The 20,175-nt window shown below is 34.9% G+C and overlaps 1 protein-coding gene across 4 annotated transcripts in view; it reads right to left on the reverse strand.

Moving 5' to 3' along the window:
- The window catches only part of LOC143343936 (CCR4-NOT transcription complex subunit 6-like), a 253,776-nt gene that overhangs the window by 170,135 nt on the left and 63,466 nt on the right, over positions 1-20,175 (reverse strand). Inside the window, exon 1 of one of the 4 annotated variants that reach the window (XM_076769386.1) lies at positions 1,734-1,776. The exons of the other annotated variants lie outside the window; for them this stretch is intronic. The gene's annotated coding sequence lies outside the window, so the exon portion shown is untranslated. Of the gene's footprint in view, positions 1-1,733; positions 1,777-20,175 lie in introns of those variants that run through there. 4 annotated transcript variants of the gene reach the window in all.

Consider the following 20,175-nt stretch of genomic DNA (forward strand, 5'->3'; position numbering starts at 1 on the left):
ACTAGCACTAAGTGAGGAGGGGAGGGCTTATATTATAATACAAAATAAAAGTGTGCAAAAAATAGATAGACCTACATTTCTCAACGTGGCGTCACACGAAGTGGAAGGTGGGCAATTGCAAATATTTCTGAGGCAATTAGAAATTTTTTTCTTTTATAAGACGTGTTTGTTTTGATATGTATTGTTATATATGGATTTATATTGATTTGAATTTATTTAAATTGGTTTATATTGATTTGAATTGGTTTGTATTGGTTTATATTAATTTGAACCGGTTTATATTGGTTTGTATTGTTCTGTATTGGTTTATATTTGGTTGTATTGTTTGTATTAACCAGCGATAAAGGGAGACTTAATAAGGCTCATATTACAATAAAAAATAAAAAAATGAAAAATATAGATAGACCTATGATCCTCAACGCGGGTGGAAGGATGACAATTTCAAATATTTCGAAGACAAAGAAAATTTCATTTTTCTTCGTTCGACGTGTTTATTTATATTATATTCCTAGAGGTTAGGAAACACTGGTACGAACGAAGAAGCAAAAAGGAGAGGAGGCAGACTCGCTACAGATTTATAGAGACTCGTTCGACATCGAACTAAATCGGTTTCGCAAAACTGTTTCGATTTGTGCGAGGAGGATTGCCCTTTAACTCAAGCGGTCGGCTATAATAAGCGCTGAGGCCGTGTCGCGGCATATTCTGGCATTATGGCGAAACCTTTCGTGATATGTCACGTGGAAACCAGCGAACGGGATCGCATTGCACTCCTAGACAGTCTATATTCTACATCTCTACTTAGCCATGCAGTCTGTCTCGCAACGGCGTCGATAATCTCTATAAATATAAATTTATTTCGTGTCATTAATTTGTTCTCCCCTCTCCCCATTGCCCAATTCGATATCGAGTTACGCAAAACAATTTGTGATATTTCGTAATTCTCGTTGCGTCACGGTAATTATGGCTCAGAAAGCACCGGCGCATTTTCAGCATTTCTGCAGATAACAGCGGTTTAAAGGTTGTAAATAATGTATACACGGCGGAGCATTCGCAATCGCAAAGATACAGTAATTACATAGCAGTACGTAACATGATGTACGTGTATACTGCACCCAAGTAACGCCGTATCAACCTAACGGACAGGGCTCGCTGCTTTGCATATTCACAAGGCGATCGTGTCAAACAAAATGTTCCTCCGCGTTTAAACTCATCCTCGCGTTATGCTCCGGGACAACATTCCGCGCCAAAACTATTTCGTTTTTAACGCGTGTCCGTAACCCCGTTTCCGGGCACTTTTAATACTTCGGAAACAATAATCACCGGGTACTAAATCTCTCCCCGTAACAGCTGTTACCGAACCTACAAAACAGCAATCACCGCGTAATTGCAGTATACGTAATACCGGCGCAAACGCGTCTCGACAGCCGCGGTTCAAACTGCGTCGAACCGATCGTCCGACAAAATTCCTTTAACCAATTAACAGAATTGTCTTCCTCTGAAAATTATATCAATTTCGTAACTGTTCAAAGTATTTTCGAATATAATTTTTGCGTAAGAAAAATGATCGAAGATTAATTTTCATATAATTAATAATCCAAACATTACGTAAAAACGTACGAAGAGGTAAAATTTGTGATAAAGATATTTCATTAATCATTAACAAAATTTAATACGTAAATAAGTTGCACACAGTAAGGATAATTTACTAGTTTATCAGCAATTATGGCACATACCTGTAATGCGAAAATTCCTTCGTTGCAAATTCGTCTATGCTAGGTTTTCGAGACTCACCTGGGACAAAAAAGAAAAATCGAGTTAGAGAGAATAGTTTTAAGGGATTTCTCGTAAAATTGTATACTCGGCGTACAGTGAATTTTGTCAGAATTATAAAGACATATTCTCTCGAGACAAAAAAATATTAATATCCTTTCGAAAATGTACCAACTTTGGGAACCAACGAATGTTTATTTCCTCGTTTTTGGCCATGGATTAAACACGAAAGGGGATTGCACGAGCTACGAATAGTCTCCTCGATCCCGAAGATCACCAACTACCCTAACACACCGCTAGCAGAGGGTTATTTCAACTTGGTATAACTAACCCTCCCTTCGTTATCCGAGTCATAAAGGAACGGGTTTTAGAGATCCGCTTGACTCCAACGCGCAATAGCCGTAAGAAAGTTTACTCTCGGGTCTTTCCTGCTGATAATCTATGAACAACTCCTCCAGAAACGCCAACCATAGAACAATGAATAGACAGATCGACGAATCTATGAATTTTAAAAACACTGTGCTTTAGAAAAATACAATTTTCTAATTTAAATTAATTAAAGTACCTTCCAGAGGTACAATCTGAATTTTAATCATCCCCATTTATAATTTCATGGAAGGTGGAATTTTCGAATTCCCCAAATCCCGAATTAATAAATTTAGAATAACAATCAACGAAGCTATGAATTTTTCAACCCTGTGCTTTGGAAAAAAAAGAATTCTCCAATTTAAATTATTTAAAATACTCTTCCAGAGGATGTAATTTGAATTTTAATCTTGAACATTAATATTTTTATCTCTATTCATAATTTTGTGAGGGTTGGAATTTGCCAATCCCCCAAATTTCGATTTAATAAATACAGAATAATAGATCGACGAATCTATGAATTTTAGAAACATTGTGCTTTGGAAAAATACAATTTTCCAATTTGAATTAATTAAGGTACCATCCAGAGGTACAATCTGAATTTTAATCATCCCCATTTATAATTTGCTGGAAGGTAGAATTTTCGAATTCCCCAAATCTCGAATTAATAAATTTAGAATAATAATCCACGAATCTATGAATTTTTCAACCTTGTGCTTTGGAAAAAAACGAATTCTCCAATTTGAATTATTTAAAATACTCTTTCAGAGGATGTAATTTGAATTTTAATCTTGAACATTAATATTTTTATCTCTATTCATAACTTCGTAGTAGTCCAATCCCCCAAATCTCGATTTAATAAATATAGAGTAATAGTCAACAAAAGTACAATTAACTTCGTAACAAAAAACAGTATAATTTAGAAGGGTGGCAACTTTTTCGACGTATTAGAATGACAATACGAAAAGTTTCGTTCAGACATTCGAAGAAACCCAGGTGTAGCCATTTTGATGAAAGTTCGCATTGCGAATCGATTGGAGTCGAGCCATTCACGGCAGTCTGAGCACTTAGCAACGATAAACCTCTTCTTCGACTTATAGCATAATCGCAAAACTATTGCAAGAACGTCTGGGAAGGGAAATGGAATCATTAACATTTTAGCGACTTGACCTGAACGAAAGTCCTGGGAGTTCTTAAGTTTCTATTCATTTTCAGATATAATCAATAGCACAGATATCAGTAATGATTACACACCGCAAATATAAGGTACAGTCAACCCCTATACAACACGATTTCGTTCCAATAGCTTTAATAATTACGAAAACAAAATAATACTTTTATTATTCGATGGAATTTATTTTTGCTTCTTAGAGAAACGTTTAAGTAATTTTTAATTATTTTAAAATCGAGAGAAACTGAATGATCACCATCGTTATACTTAAATTCTAGAGTGTGAACATTTTTGAAAGTGGTATAAGTTTCTTTTATAGGTGTCAAAATTCATTGCAATAAGTGTATGATCTATCTAAAACCAATTTAATCGTCTGCTTTGATAACCGTGATATCAAATAATACGTTGCAATTTATTAGTTTAAGAAACGCAAACCAATCGCTCGAAGCTTGCGAAAGGAAACTAAACGAGTAAAATGACTTCTCATCGCTTCGTCTGAGCAATAACACCGTTATCTTGTTTATGACGTGTTTTTTAGCCATTAACTATTATCCGCTGTAAAGACTTTGAGGGCAGTGCACACTGCAGTCGTAATAATCAGTAATTAATGTGATTAGAAAGTCGTTTCAATTATCATTATAACGAATGGGCTTAAAAAAAAGAATTTTATAGGTGAACTCCTTTTAATTAATTTACGAAGATATACCATTGAGTGTGCGATTATAAATATAAAAACGGATATCTATGTTTCGTTATGATTAACTTATTCTTTTTCAAAAGTGGATTTATACTACTTTCAAGAAAAAAAAAACATTCTTGAGATACCATTTACCGTTTAGAACTCCTTTTGACTAATTTATGAGGATACGCCATTGAGTGTCTGGTTATAAATATAAAAAAAGGATATCTATATCACACTAAATTTACCATTAATTTATTTTTTTCCAACAATGGATCTATACCACTTTCGAGAAAAAATTTTATTGAGACCTTTTACGAGATATTAGAGTTGTATTAAAAATGGCGATCGTCAAGAAACTTTTGAGAGGCAGTGTACTCGTGGCTTCGGCGCGTTAACTGCGATGTATCCCCTTAATTGAGCTACCTGTTTCCGTTCTGCTTCTCTCAAGTTCATTGTTACACTACCGAACGTCATCGGGCTGTTATGCCAACTAGTCGAACCGCCATAGTCGAAGAGAAAGGGGAAAACCTGAATCCTCTTTCGGTACATCGATTGAGACGGAGATTCGCACGCTCGGTGACCCGTAATAAAATTAATGGAGCGCGATAAACGCACCAAGTACATTTTCCTCCTTTCGTTTGGCTCGCCGGGAACTTTTGCTTAAGCAATTTGATGTTTCAATTTCTGCCCGTTCATCGAGCAACGCGAGGCTCCGCGGCCCCTCAAACTTAAACGCTCGAGAAACCTGTTCAAATCACACAAATTATTCCTCAACGACTCAATTTGTATCGATATTTATTAGTATTTACTCGAGATAAAAAATTAAATTGGAATTTTATTTTTATTATTCATGGGGAAGAAACAAAATAATAATTATACAAAATATTATCGTTTATAAAAGTTAGTATTTTTTAATTTAATTTTAATTATTTTATAATATATTTATAATACAACAAATAATATTCTTTAAATTTTTAGGACGAGAAAAGTAACTTGTTTAATAGATTTTCTGAGGGGTGTGTTTTCAGGGTCGAAAGTTTAACTTCGTTATGATATGACACCCCAGTTATTAAGTAATAAATTAAAACGTTCTGACGGAATAATTACACGAGTTTGTTCTTGACAAAATTACAAGATGACTGATTGGCTCGAGATTGAATAAAGCGAGCACGTTAAAGCGCCGTAAATTCGTAAATTATTCGACGCGGTGGTGTGGAGTTTGCCCGCGAAAGTACTATGTTGCAGATCGGAGTAATAGGTTAATTTATAACTCACGGAGTCTGGGAACAGACGGACGAGCTGAAATTTTGAACGGCAGTCGGAGTTATTCGGGTGTTCGCGTAGTAGGCCATTAAAACGTTCCGCCTTTGTGCACAAAGCGGGGAGACGTTCGCGACGGGTTCGGATTGGTGCAAGTCTCGTTCGTCGATATCCACCGCGCGTGTCCCTTTTGTCGCAAAGAACACCGCTATCTTTACGAATAAATGCACAGCTTGTTATCCCGGGTCGGGGAAAACCGAGCATTTTGCAACAGCAACAAACAGTATTTCGAACGTCGACGATTTTCAAGGCCCGGAGAGAACGTATGGAAAAGAAGATTTCGCTTACAAATGAATATAAACGAGTCTTCGTGAAACTTCATTTGAAACGAAAAGAAATGTTGCTCTTTCGATTTGGTTTTCTATTGCCTTATTAGAACTGTAAATTCTTTTTGTCGAAACATCTCACTCGTTAAAAGCTATTTATCAATTTTTTCAAAGCGAGATATCGATAAAAGAAAGTACTCTTATAGTTTAGAAAAAAGATATCGATTGATAATTTATCTCTAAACAAACTACGTGGACTTTGTCGGGATTCATCGACCGACGGAAACGTTTTTAGAACTCGAAACAAAGGGAACTAGACTCGAGCCGCGGTAAAAATGAGCGGTTCGATTATCGACGGCGCGCAAAGTCGAATCGAATCGTTTAATTGTAATCTCGATTCGTCTCGATCGATCTTTCTCCGGCGCGGCGCTTTGTGGCGTTGTGTAATGCGATTTATTGTAATAAATGATTCGAGCGTGATTTTTTTATTCTGTCTTCCCCTTCGAGAGGAACAATGTGCTATCGTTTCGCGATCGAAAATAATGGTAGCTGCTCGAGCCAATCGGCTCGCCGCGATTGTGGTTGCGCGTTATTGAGAGCGCAGAACTGATACTGATTGCCACGCAGGTGCATCGACCTGCACGACGATTGATTTCGCACTTGCTTTGACACGGCACGCTTGTATCATTTGCTGCGAACTAATCTAATGAATTATGCTGTCGATGCATCATTAATCACCGCGTTCTATACTTTTGCGTATAAACAGCCCGTCTATCTGGACGATGCGCTCTTTTTGGTCGTGTTTAAACAGCTGCGCGACGCTCGCTTCCATTAAAACGATCGCAAAGATTTATTCATCCTTTCGGTGCTCGAACTAAATAATCATAGTGTGGGGATTAACTCGATCGCGACTCGACGAAACTCGATACTAAAATATTGTGGATTCTGCAATAAATTTGTTTATTTTACCATCAAATCTAATAATTCAAGAGTTACAACACTTTCGAAGTTTACTAATTCCATTGAACCTCTGAAACTTTATTTTGTTTAATGAATTACTATCCTAATGGTTCTACAAATTAGAGCATAATTATGGCGAATAGAGCAATCATTCTTAAAATGATCCCCCATACGTGATTCTTAAGTTGATTGCTTCTAGCCAGGGCTGTCAAAGCTATCGAACATTACTATATTTAATTTCTCATGTTACAGTAATGATTCTTAAAATGAACATGTGATTCGTAAGTTGAACATTTCTATCTTCAACTGGGGAGATCTCCCTTGGAGTCCGGTAAGCATGAAAGACGTTTAAAAAATGATACAATCTGAATGAAAAATGAACATGTCAACCCTGGAGCGATATTCATTTTAAGAATTATTAAAGTAAAAACAATCAACAATATATTGGTTTGCAAACATTGCAGAATCATTAAAGGAATGAAAAATAGACTGCAACGAAAGATTGTTTAAACATTTATTGCAGAGTGTCCCATAATGTATACCAAAATAATTGATATACTTTAAAGTGGTGTAATCCTTGAACTATTAAGTGTAAGTACCTAAAAATTTATTTATAAGGGGGTAAATTGTGTCGGAAAGTTCAAAATGCATCGATGAATTTGAAAATATTTAATAAACTTTAAAGTGGTACAACTCTTGAATTATTAAATTTAGGACACAAGTACCTGAAAATTTATTTTAAAGGGACAAAAATTGCGTTGAAAAGTCCAATCAAAATGCATCGACGAATATGAAAAACGTATAATTCGAGCCTGCGGAACGCGAACGGCTGAAACTTTAACCGGACGGCGATTTTAAGAAGAATCATTTTGCGTGATTATTTATGGACGTCACGTTTATGGTCGGTCGCATGTATGCATATGAAAATTGTCAGAACGTGACGATGTGCTGGCACGTTCGAGCTTCCGCCCACGGAAGCGCGCCGGTATTATTGTCCATTAGCTATTCTTCTGCTGTAAATCTGCAGAAATGTCGAGCACACGGTTAATATTCGACGCGCCTGTGTCGGTGGACTGGAATTCAAAAAAAGATTCTCCTCGACGGGGACGTCGCCGACTGGACTGATATATTTCACAACGTGCCGCAGAAACCGACCAATTTCTGCACACACGCAATGCAATTAACGTTTTGCCGCACAATAAAGATAAGAACAATGGAGCGCTCTTTTCTAAAAATAGTTCACCTATACGCGAAAAGCTTTCCATCCGCGAATCTTGTTGCGACAGTCGCGTGTGTTCGCGATAATTTAAAATAAACGAAATTTATATAATTTTAGGACCTTTCCACCTTTGAATTTTAAAGGGAAACACATACATTCTAAATATTCAACATTTTTGGGACTCACAGTAAAAATATAAGTCAAGTACAAAAATGTATTCACCTATAAGTTCATCATACCGTATCTCAATAATTTAAAATAAAGTAAACTTATATAATTTCAAAATTTTTCCTTCCACATTTGAATTTTGAAAAAAAAGCATTTTTGGGTTTACAGAAAAATAAAAGACCAGTGCAAAAATGTATTGACCTATAAGTTCAAAACGCCGTGTGTCAATTATGAATAAAAATTTTTTAAAACTGGTATTTATTTCAGAATTTTTCCACTTTAGAATTTCGAGAACTTTTCAGCAGTACCAAAATTCTAATTCGATATCCAGCCCTATAATACCACTTCCAAGAGATGTTTTGTGATCCATGCATCAGCAAGTTATTAAAAAAAAAAATAGCAAGGCTCTTGGAACGAAATAATTAGTGTTGAAAATGAACTGTTGACTTGTATAAGTTCAACGAGCCGTGTCTCAATAATTTAAAATAAAGTAAACTTATATAATTTCAAAATTTTTCCTTCCACATTTGAATTTAAAAAAAAAAAGCATTTTTGGGTTTACAGAAAAATAAAAGACCAGTGCAAAAATGTATTGACCTATAAGTTCAAAACGCCGTGTGTCAATTATGAATAAAAATTTTTAAAAACTGGTATTTATTTCAGAATTTTTCCACTTTAGAATTTCGAGAACTTTTCAGCAGTTCCAAAATTCTAATTCGATATCCAGCTCTATAATACCACTTCCAAGAGATGTTTTGTGATCCATGCATCAACAAGTTATTAAAAAAAAAAATAGCAAGGCTCTTGGAACGAAATAATCAGTGTTAAAAATGAACTGTTGACGCACGAACCTTTCGTTTTTCGAGCATCCCCGTGACGCGGCTTCTCATCTTTAATTTCCCAAAGCATCACCGTGAAACCCCCTCGACCGCTCACGTATACGCGTCGACTGACCGCTTCATTTCGCACGAGTAATTGCAAGCCAATAGGGCGTTACCGCGGAAATTACAGTCGCAGTCGTCCATCATGATCGTCAGTGACACAGGCTGCAGAACCATGGCGACGTATCTTTAAGCGTTAGATGCAATAAGTAGGATCTCGTCCGTACGTGATAGGCTATGTAGAACGTACGTAGCTGTACATGCAGTTATTATAAGCGAGATCTGTGCCCATATACGATAACTGTGCCGCTCTCCAGTTATGACTCCTCTCTTTTTCTCTCCGTCTCTTGTACCTCTCTTTTCACCATATTCTCCTACCTCTGTTTTCATCTGGCGAACCGTGGCGTGCGTTTTAAACACGCTTACCATGATCATTTCGTGATGTTTCCATCGTTTACTGGACAAAAACAACTCCCAGACGTCGTAACTCATAAAAGATACAGAACGAAACTATAAGAAGTTCGCTAGATTTTGTCAACGATGCATTTTTGGAACTTTTTCCACACTAACACAGTCATTCATATGTGAGGGGCATTAAGGAGCTAAAATAATTAATTCTCAAGATTGAATGCTAAAGAAAATAAATCTAAACATGTCTCTTGTATGTTGGTTTCTCAATTGTCTGAAAAGAACGATTCTGTGGCGTCGCCTCCCATGCTCGCCACCAGAGGGGCCACTCTCTCACAAGCGCTCGACCGACCCCTCGGTTGCTATACACTCCTCGACCGACTTCCCAAGATCCCAGTCGTCTAAGGCAAGGCCTGCTAGAAAGCCTTACTGATGAGTCCACTAGCAGACCCGGACGAAACGCGCCCCCCTCTTTTCCTTTTCTGCCCTCCTACGAATTTCACGCAGCGAAGCAGCGCCACAATTCAATTTCATGGACAATTAGAGGGGCTTGGTCTGGAATTCCAAGTGTTGGGACAACTAAAAATGTGGGTTTTCTGAATGATTAGACGATACAGGAATTATTTGAAAATAACTGAAGTACTCGAATATACAATCAAACAAGAGTGAAAACTATAACAATGACCCCTACTTGATAATTATTTAATACTGAACGATGTAAAACAAATTTTATTGTTAGTTAACCCCCTGCCATACAATAATGAGTCTGACTAGTTACAAGTTCCTCATATCAAGTTTACACAATCATCAGGCTACTGACTGGTCATCAAGTCTCATTAGGGTGTTCGACCACCCATTGGAAAAATTTTAATGAGAGATTCTAGAGATCAAAATAAGACGAAAATCAAGAATACCAATTTGTTGATGGTGGCTTCGTTAAGAAGTTATTAACGTTTAAAGTTCCGCTAATACTGAATTTTTTTCTCGAAAGTGGGTAAGATTTCGGAAGTATGTCTATTCATCAAAAATGATTATAATTGACCCCCGCAACCGAAAATAATTTTTCCAAAACGATTTGAAACTTTTCAATTTCGCCGAAAAATTTCTGCACCTACCCCCTGTCGATTCTTCTTAAAAATTCGTTTTTGATTTTTAGTAATTTTATTTGACGCTCTACAAAAAAGTTGTGTAATACTTTTTTGTAGGTACCCATGAGCTCTACTTCAGAAAAAAGTTTCATTGAAATATATTCACTATTATAGGAGTATTGACTGTTTGAAAATTGGACCATTTTTATGTGGTTTTTCTCATTTTACGGGGTCAAAGAACAACTTTTTCATTATTGTTAGAATTTCTACATATTCTACGCCAAAATACGCGTAGTTTGCTTTTTTAAACATTACAATCCTCCAATTCGTTCAGAAGTTATGGCGTTTTAAAGACACTTTCGGGGAACGATTTCTGGCCTGAAATTAGATTTTCGGTAAGGAATTTTTTTCTCGCAAGTAGCTAGGATTTCGAGGGTATGTCTATTGACCAAAAATGATTACAATTGACCCCTGTAAACAAAAATAATTTTTCCAGAACGATTTGAAATTTTTTTTTTCCCCGAAAAATTTTCCAGTTGATATGGAAGTTTAAACGTTAATAACTTTTTAACGAAACCTCAATCACCCAATATTTTTGATTTTCATCTTATTTTGGACTTAGAATCTCCCATTAAAATTTTTCTTAAAGGTGGTTGAACACCCTGAATATTAAAATCAATACATTTTTACATTCACGAGGTATTCGTAAAACAAATCTATACTTTTTCGTAGCCATTCCTTGTACGAATAAATTTAAATAAAATTATATAGTATACGTTCGAAAAATTATTTGGAATTAAATCGTACGTCAAGGGATTAACCATTAATAGATACCATGGACGAAAATTCAACAGATAAAAATTTTGATGTATTTTTTTATTAGTTAAATTCAATTTTTTTTCCAAATAGATTTATCTTCTAAAGAAAATACAATTTTCATTTTATTTCCAATATTACAACTCAAAAAATAATATTATAATTATACTGTGTGAGTGAATATTTACCTGAGAAAAATGTTGGTGTACTTTTTTATTAGTCAAATTTTACAGTATTTAATTTGCTTCTAGATAAACTTCTGTGTCTGAAGAGAATATAGTTTTCATTTTATTTTCAATATTTAAACAATAAAAAATCGAAGGATCAAATAAACTTTGAATATTATAGATTTACTTTTTCCAGTATACTATTTGTCAATTGTATTATACTGTGTAATAATATTTTAAACTATCAGTAACAATTTAAAAGATTCCTTATTTTACAATATAAAATAAATTTCAACAAATTGGGCGGTTAATTCAAAAATTAATTTGTCAAAAACTCTAACGTATTAATTCTCGAACAAATCGAAGAACAATTTCATGTTTCGATCGTATTTCGGCCATTTTATGCGCCGATCAAAGTTGGGCAATTTTTATTCTATTGGTTTAAATAGATTTCAACTGATTCGCGATACTTGTTTTTGCGTATGGAGCAACGTTAATCAACTGAATTTAAATTACTACAAATGCGCCGGATCGTTGCAGAGTCGACGCTTGTATATGATCGCGTTACAAAACACGCCCGGAAAAACGGGAGAAAAAAGGTAGATGAAAAAAGGTACATTTCGAAACGTTCATTTTCCAGCGAGCTTCAATTCGTTTCACGCACTCGCGGATATGACATCATGACGGGAAACGACGAACGTATTTTGTCGACTATAAAAAAGATTCAACGGTAATAAATGAAAATTTTTCAGCTTTGGTTAAACTAAATACGAGAATAACGAGTTTATTCGATAAAGCGACCGACTTTTATATCCGTTCAACAGAAGGTTGCAATACCGATAGCGTATTCCGAACGGATTAACAATTTTTCGATTAATATGTTTAATAACTGGTTCGTTTCCACGGCGATGGGAGAGAAAAATTTATTTAACGCACGGGAGAACGTATTCGATTGCGTTTTAAGACAAATCGAATTCGACGTTGTTCCAACTAGAATTATTATAGTAATGATTCTTAAAGACACATAATAAAAGCATGAAAGCTGTTTAAAAAACGATACAAACTGAATGAAAGATGAAAATGCAAAAATAGAACACACAATAATACAGTTGATTAAAAATATAATAAATATATTAAGTCGTCTCGCGAATAAAAATTATGGGTGTAAGAATGATTCAACAAATTTTGGAGATTTTGAATTAAAAAAGTTAACGCTGATTTTATATGGTTGCAGCTGTTGAAATTTTTACCGGTTAAAAAATGTTGCAGTGACTGAAATTTGGTGGTAGTCGTTTGGTGCAAAGTTTGGAGAGTATAGCGGGTATGCTAAAAGTTTCCAATTAAAATTAAAAATTTTTTTTTCTGTTGTTTTTTACTGCTTGTGGCCTAGCGTTATCGTTATGGAACATCCTTTACAATTGATTAATGATAGTCGTTTTTTTTTTATCAAAGTTATTACAGTCTGATTTAGTTTCAATGTGTTTATTTGAAGATAAGGAACGACTTTACTTATGATCCAATAGAATTTCAAATGGAGAAATAAAAATCAGAATTACGAACGGTAAAGCGAGAAGGCGATTAAAGCGAATAAATAAGAGAAAGGGAAATAGAAAAATGAGCAGAAGCGCGCAGGAAGCGCGATTACGATCGGTTTCTGCAAAACCAAGAGAAAGCGAAGACCAGGAAATCGCGAGGCGTCTCGCCCCTCCGATAGCCAGAGAAAACCAACATTTCGCAAACATTTTCATTTCTCATCTTCCAAAGTCTACGAACTGCACTTGGCGAACAAGTTAAAACTTTTTTCGCGATCCAGTAACTACTTCCGCGGTACCGTTCGCGAACGTCTCAGTTTTTCACTCGAATATTACCATTGGCTTCGGCCATCGTTCGACGAAGACGTTCGCGACGTTAAAACTTCCATTTACTAAATTAAAGACCGCAATTTTTTAATGGTTCCTTAAATATTTTTTCCATGCGGGTTCAATGAACACTTTTAACTCTGTACTTCGAGAGTATCCGCAATCTTTTCACAAAAATATTAAAAATTATAGGAGTTGCAAGAAATCCAGCGAACTGGGACTTTCAAAATTTGTTTTTATTTGTGTGTCCAGTGTGTACGCCACTTACAAGGTGTTCATGTTACCACTAGCCAGCCATTTTTTCAAAAACTATTCTAATTAGAAAAAAATGAAGGAGAACTTTAGATATTCTTATTCAAAATCTTTTATTCCCGATCTTCCATGACCTCAAAGGTCATTATACAGTATACAAATGAACTCAAACGCTTTGAAATTAAATAAAAAATATATTCCATCTAAAAAATTGAAGATTATATAAATATGCAAAATTGATATAGACTATTGGTCACAAGAAACTGTAAAACTTTGTTCTCTTTCATTTAGTTTCTCAGAAAAAAATCAAAATAATTTAATGAAATTAATTATTTAATTTCGACTGAATTTTCTATTATAAACCCTATATACTATATTTTTCGGTTGTTCATTTTCTGGAGCCCATTATTCCGTTTTATGGATGCACAATAAACAATCGTAAAAACTTGGAATATTTGAAGATTTAATTTACAAACTGTCCACTTGATACGTTTTCGTTTAATTGGCCAGGGTAATATTGACTAATCTCCCACGCAATAATCGCATATTTCACGCTGCGTCCTTTATCGCTGTTAGCTGGGAAAACAGACGTTACAACGTTCAGACATCCCCGTGTACACCTATTCGATAGGTTCGAGGCAGCCGAAGAATGTACATGTGTGCGACAAGTCCTATTAAGCGTAGGTGGATTGGATTCGTCGACGGTTACCGGGCCGATAGGGAACGTGGCGGTTAATGGAAGGAAGAGGAAGAAGTGAGGGGGAAGGAGGATGATGAAACATGAAATTGCAATTGAATGGAATGGTAATGAAACGGAGGTGATTCCGTGTGATACGAGCAGGACAGACTATGGCCGGTTCGTAGGAGAATGGACGGCACGAGTCGTGCAGACACCTGATAATACGACACTATATAACTGTACGCACATAATGCCGTCGACTGCGCCGATGCATTATTACGTGACTTTATACGACAAGCCAGACGCACGCGCTTCGCAAATCAAACCGGACATTTTTACACGCGTTCCGTTTCTCGGCGAATATCTTTCGAATTTTTCTTCACTTTTCGCCCCTACGGTACCATACAGACATAGTTATTTCCACTTTGTACACTATAAATAGTGATTCACTATAGTTTTCTTTGTTTTGGTTTTTCTTATAAATTCTTTCGTCCATTTATTCTTACCAAATTTGTGTATTACAACTGGTGTTATTTCTCTATTTACGAAGTGTTTTTTTTTAATTTTATGTTAACATTAACACGAGCAAATAATGTGTGATTATAACTTTTTGACCCTACGGTACCATACACAATTATTTCCACTTTGTACACTATAAATGGTGATTCACTATAGTTTTCTTTGTTTTGGTTTTCCTTAGGAATTCTTTCGTCCATTTATTCTTACCAAATTTGTTTATTACAACTGGCGTTGCTTCTCTATTTACGAAGTGTTTTTTTGTTTAATTTTTTGTTAACATTAACACGAGTAAATAATGTGTAATTATAATACCGTCAGCAGTATACAATAATAACTTTTTTCCATTTATTTTTACCACATGTTGTTTTTATTGTACTGTGTTATATTCTTATTTACGAAGTAGTTTTTTTTTTTATTTTTTCCCCTCACTATTAAATATTGAAGATAATACCCAATTATACAATTACCGATAGAGAAGTGTAATATAAACAATATAATACAATAATAATGCTAATAATACACGATTGTTTCCCCGGAGCGGTCACCCGTCCCAAAGTACTGGATTCGAACGCGCCCAATATGATGCTTTACTTCAGTGATCGGATGAAGAACTGATGTTTCCAACGTGGCATAACCGCTTACAAGTTTTACTTTTAATTTATTTAAATATAAACGCTTGAATATTTCAATATATGGCAAAACAGATTTATGCTAGTGTTGAAAACAATAATTCATAAGAAACAAGTTTTCGTTCATTACAGTGAATCAGCAATAAATAAAGTTTACTTAGAAAAAAATAGTACTATTATGTCGCCCAGGTTTCTTTGTAAGGATATCAAATACTGTCAATTTTTTATAGCTACTTATATGATCAATTTTATACCTGCCATTTTATTCTACGATCTTCCGCCGGCTTTTAGATAATTTAAATAATATGTCTTTATAATAAAATTCATCGTTTTATTTATTTAAAAATTCAGATACGTGTATATTCATTTCTTCGGTATTTTCAAAGAATATTTCACTGGAAGAAGTTTTCATTACACGAAATAAATAGAAATAAAGGTCTGGTGAATACAATAGTTGGGATATTTTAGTCGCCTAATATTTTTATTAGTCTTCATTGGCAACTGTTCCCACTATTTGTCCACTTATTTTTATTTTAGAGTTGAACCTTTTAATCCGACTTTTTAAACAGCGAATAAATCCAGCGAGAAGACAACTCGAAATCGATAGATGGATCGAATACCATATCAAAATAGATGCAAAGGGGACGAATTAGCATAAACGTTCGAGAATGTATGTATGTTATGCCGGGATTCGCGCAAACGACGGCGTTTCTCGAATTTCTCTCGAATCCAGACTGATACTCGAGACGAGATAAGACGGTTTCCGCGCGATTCATACTGATTTCGACACCGCGAAAAAGATTTCGTGGATCCCTTGGTCTGCGTCGATCGCGCGCGTGCTCCCATCCAAGGCAGGAATTAAGTCCATCGTCGACGCGGGGACACGCATCGAATAATATAGCGAGCCTATTCAGACGGAATAACTTAGCATCTGCTTCTGCGTTTAGAAATTCTCGTCTGGCACCGCGGTGACTTATACTTATCGATCGTTTCTTTACATTCGAGGAGTATTAATACGTCTTGAACTTTCCTCCGCGATTACATATCCCTCGATCTTTTCGGTTGAATCCACTTTTATTCGCGAACGAAAAATAAAACTATCGGATCTATTTCTAAATTGACTTCTGTTCTCCTCCAATTTGTAAATTTATTCATAAATTGAAATTATTTATTTTTATTCACTTATTTATTTAGTTGTTTGATAATTATTCCATTAACTCCAATTTACATCCCATTTGTAAATTTACTCATAAATTGAAATTATTTACTTTTATTTACTTATTTATTTGATAATTTCTAAATTAACTCCAATTTACGTTCCATTTGTAAATTTACTTACAAATTAAAATTATTTATTTTTATTTATTTATTCACTCGTATAGAATATTGCCCTGTTACAAATGGCGGCGAGATTTGTCAGCTACAACTTAAATAAACTTTCATAAAGGTAAGTCAATAAAAAATAAGATTATTGGTGTGTAATTATGACCAATCTTTGAGTTTCAATTTAGAATAGTGTGTAATGAACGCAGTTTTAGTGACTATAACACGTAGAATAAAACTTCGTTCTAATATTTTGTATGATAATAAAAATTTGGAATTAAAAAGTGCTAAGAACGAAACTAACGAGGTTGACGTTGAGTGACTTTACGTCTGTTAAGAGGTTCAGGATGAAAGATCTAGGACGTATCTGGGTTAAACATTCATGTAAACGGGAGACACTGATAAAAGATGGCATCGGTCATCGTCCTGCAATCGATATCCCGTTTACATCGAGGAAAGCTCCTTCCATGGCCGCGACGCAAAAATGCCACGATACGTGGTCGTGCGTTATCAAGGAAGGTAAAGGAAGAAGCTAAGCAGGTCCACGGACAAGTGCAACGAGTCTGCGTGCGGTAGAACACGTCGGAGTAGAAACGCGACTAAGCACATCTTACGATTTCCTCTTCTTTCAGCTACGCCTTATCGTCGCGATTTTTTTTTTCGTCCGTCTACATCGTCAACTTATCTGGAACTTCTATCGCGTTTCTCCTTTTCCAACACGAGCTGACTTCCTTCGTGGAAAATTCGTCTCTTCCCATTCACCAATTCTTTCGTACGTGCTGGACTCTCGAGCCAGGATTAGAGGACGTTGCTAGGACTCCAAGGGTCTCTTCAGTTTCGCCGAAAAGATATTTCTATCGTCGAAAGAACAGACTGTCTTTGTGTCGTTGCGTAACGCTACGCTGTTTTCGATTCGTTCCACGCGTGTCAGCGAAATTAACAATCCTGGCAGACCGCTACTAGTGGTTTACAACGAAATCTCTATGAGCGAAGATTCATCGAGACCTTCCTGTGAAACGTGCTCCGACGAGCTGGGGGGGTTTTCTAAGTATAATATTTCGTGTCCAGTAATTATACGATCGTTGTATGTACCGTCAAAATATCTAAGGAATCTCTATTTTATTCTATAAACCACTGCACAACGTATGGATCTCGAAATTGTATAAATAGAATATTCATGATAACTCCGTGCACGCAAAAACAGATATAATTGAACAGTCCTTCAGAAAAACTGTCCTTGCAACGTGTGATACAATAATTATTGCCTTACGTAAGCGATAGTATTTTTTCTTGTATAATTTTTATTTTGTTTTCCTTACACATTGTTTCTTTTTTGTACTAAAGGGTTTTTATAATAATAATAATCATTGTAACACTATTGCTTTTCAGTAGTATTCGAAACCAGAGGAACGAAAGATGATTATTAAAATGAAATTGATCTGGATTTGCAAGGACATTAACAACAACAATAATAATCATTGGAATGAAAGATGAATGAAAATTCAGAGGAATGAAAGATGATTATTGAAATGAAATTGACTTGGATTTCAAAGGACATTAACAACAACTAGAATAACAAAACAACACAAAAATAATAATCATTGGAACACTATTACTTTTGAGTAACATTCGAAACCACAGGAACGAAAGATGATTATTGAAAAGAAATTGATTTGGATTAGCAAGGATATTAACAACAACAACACACGACAATAATAATAATTGAAACACTATTAGTTTTGTATTGCATTTGAAACCAGAGGAACGAAAGATGATTATTGACATTGACTTGGATTTGTAAGGACATGCCGAAGAAAGGCATTTGTACAGACATTAAATCCGAATAATTGTCTAAAATACTATCATTATAACGAATGTAATTTTTAAGATGTAATAGCAATACAAAAGAAATGTGAAGAATAAATGTCAACAAAACCAGTACTTTTCCGAAGTTTGGAGGCCGTTTGAATACTTGCGAGTAATACTAAACGTCCAGAATTCGTATTGTCGCTTTCGGTACACGTTTGGCCTACTCGTGCTACGAAAAGGAATTGTACGCATGCAAATTAGGAAACGAAACGGTAGTAGGATTCACAGTCGTTGCGAAGAGATCCTTGGACGACCGGTAACCATGACCTCCGAAAAAGAAAATTATTTTAACGCCAGATCCATGGACAGTATGGACACGTGTTCGAGGGTGTAGAAAACTATGCAGATTATTTCCAGTAACAATATGGAAATAAACTTTTCGTAACAAAGCGTTTTAGTTGAGAGAAAAAATCGTGGAATTAATTTGCAGATCACATATAGTAAAAATAATTTATTCGATAAATTTTTGGTCCATCGTCGACAAATAAAATATTTATTCTTGATTTGTATGAGTTAGTAGTTATCTAAATAAAATTTGAACACAAAGAAAAAGTCACGAAATTAATTTGTGGACCCAATAAAATAGAAATAATTTATTCGATAAATTTTTGGTCCATCGTCGACAAATAAAATATTTATTCTTGATTTGTATGAGTTAGTAGTTATCTAAATAAAATTTGAACCGAAAGAAAAAGTCGCGAAATTAATTTGTGGACTCAATATAGTAAAAATAATTTATTTTACAAATTTCTGTTTTATCGACGACAAATAAAATATTTATTCTTGATTTGTATGAATTAATAGTTATCTAAATAAAATTTGAACAAAAAGAAAAAGTCAAGAAATTAATTTGTGGACCCAATAAAATAGAAATAATTTATTCGATAAATTTTTGGTCCATTGTCGACAAATAAAATATTTATTCTTGATTTGTATGAGTTGATAACCTTCTAAAAAAATTTGAACCGATTAAAAAAGTCGCGAAATTAATTTGTGGACTCAATATAGTAAAAATAATTTATTTTACAAATTTCTGTTCTATTGACGACAAATAAAATATTTATTCTTGATTTGTATGAATTAATAGTTATCTAAATAAAATTTGAGCAAAAAGAAAAAGTCAAGAAATTAATTTGTGGACCCAATATTACAGAAATAATTTATTCGATAAATTTCTGTTCCATCGACGACGAATAAAATGTTTATTCTTCATTTATATGAGTTGTTAACCTTCTAAATAAAATTTGAACCGATTGAAAAAGTCGCGAAATTAATTTTTGGACTCAATGTAGTAAAAATAATTTATTTTATAAATTTCTGTTCTATCGACGACGAATAAAATATTTATTCTTGATTTAAACGAGTTACTAGTTACCTAAATAAAATTTGAACCTATGCACGAGGTTCCACGCGACCGCGAAAATGGACGACTAGATATTTCCTTAATTTTTATTAAGCAAACGAGTGAATGTTAAATGAAACGTAAGAAACTATCCCGCGTCGCGACAAGTTCGTAGGAACTTTATTTAACCTGGGTCTCCCACGGAACGAGGATCAATGTGATTGCTTGTACCTTCATAATTCAGACGCATCGTTCCAAGCACAAAAATTATCAATGATTTCCTGATGTTTGCCCGTTACATTCCAACGCGGATGTTTCGAAAGGTCGCCGGCGACCAGGAATAGCGGGAAGGACGAGTTTCGTCGGAAAAAATCACCAACGCGTTACGCATGCACATTAAACCGAAACTCGTGAGTTGCAA

Source organism: Colletes latitarsis, chromosome 1, assembly GCF_051014445.1.
Source record: "Colletes latitarsis isolate SP2378_abdomen chromosome 1, iyColLati1, whole genome shotgun sequence".
NCBI lineage: Eukaryota > Metazoa > Arthropoda > Insecta > Hymenoptera > Colletidae > Colletes > Colletes latitarsis.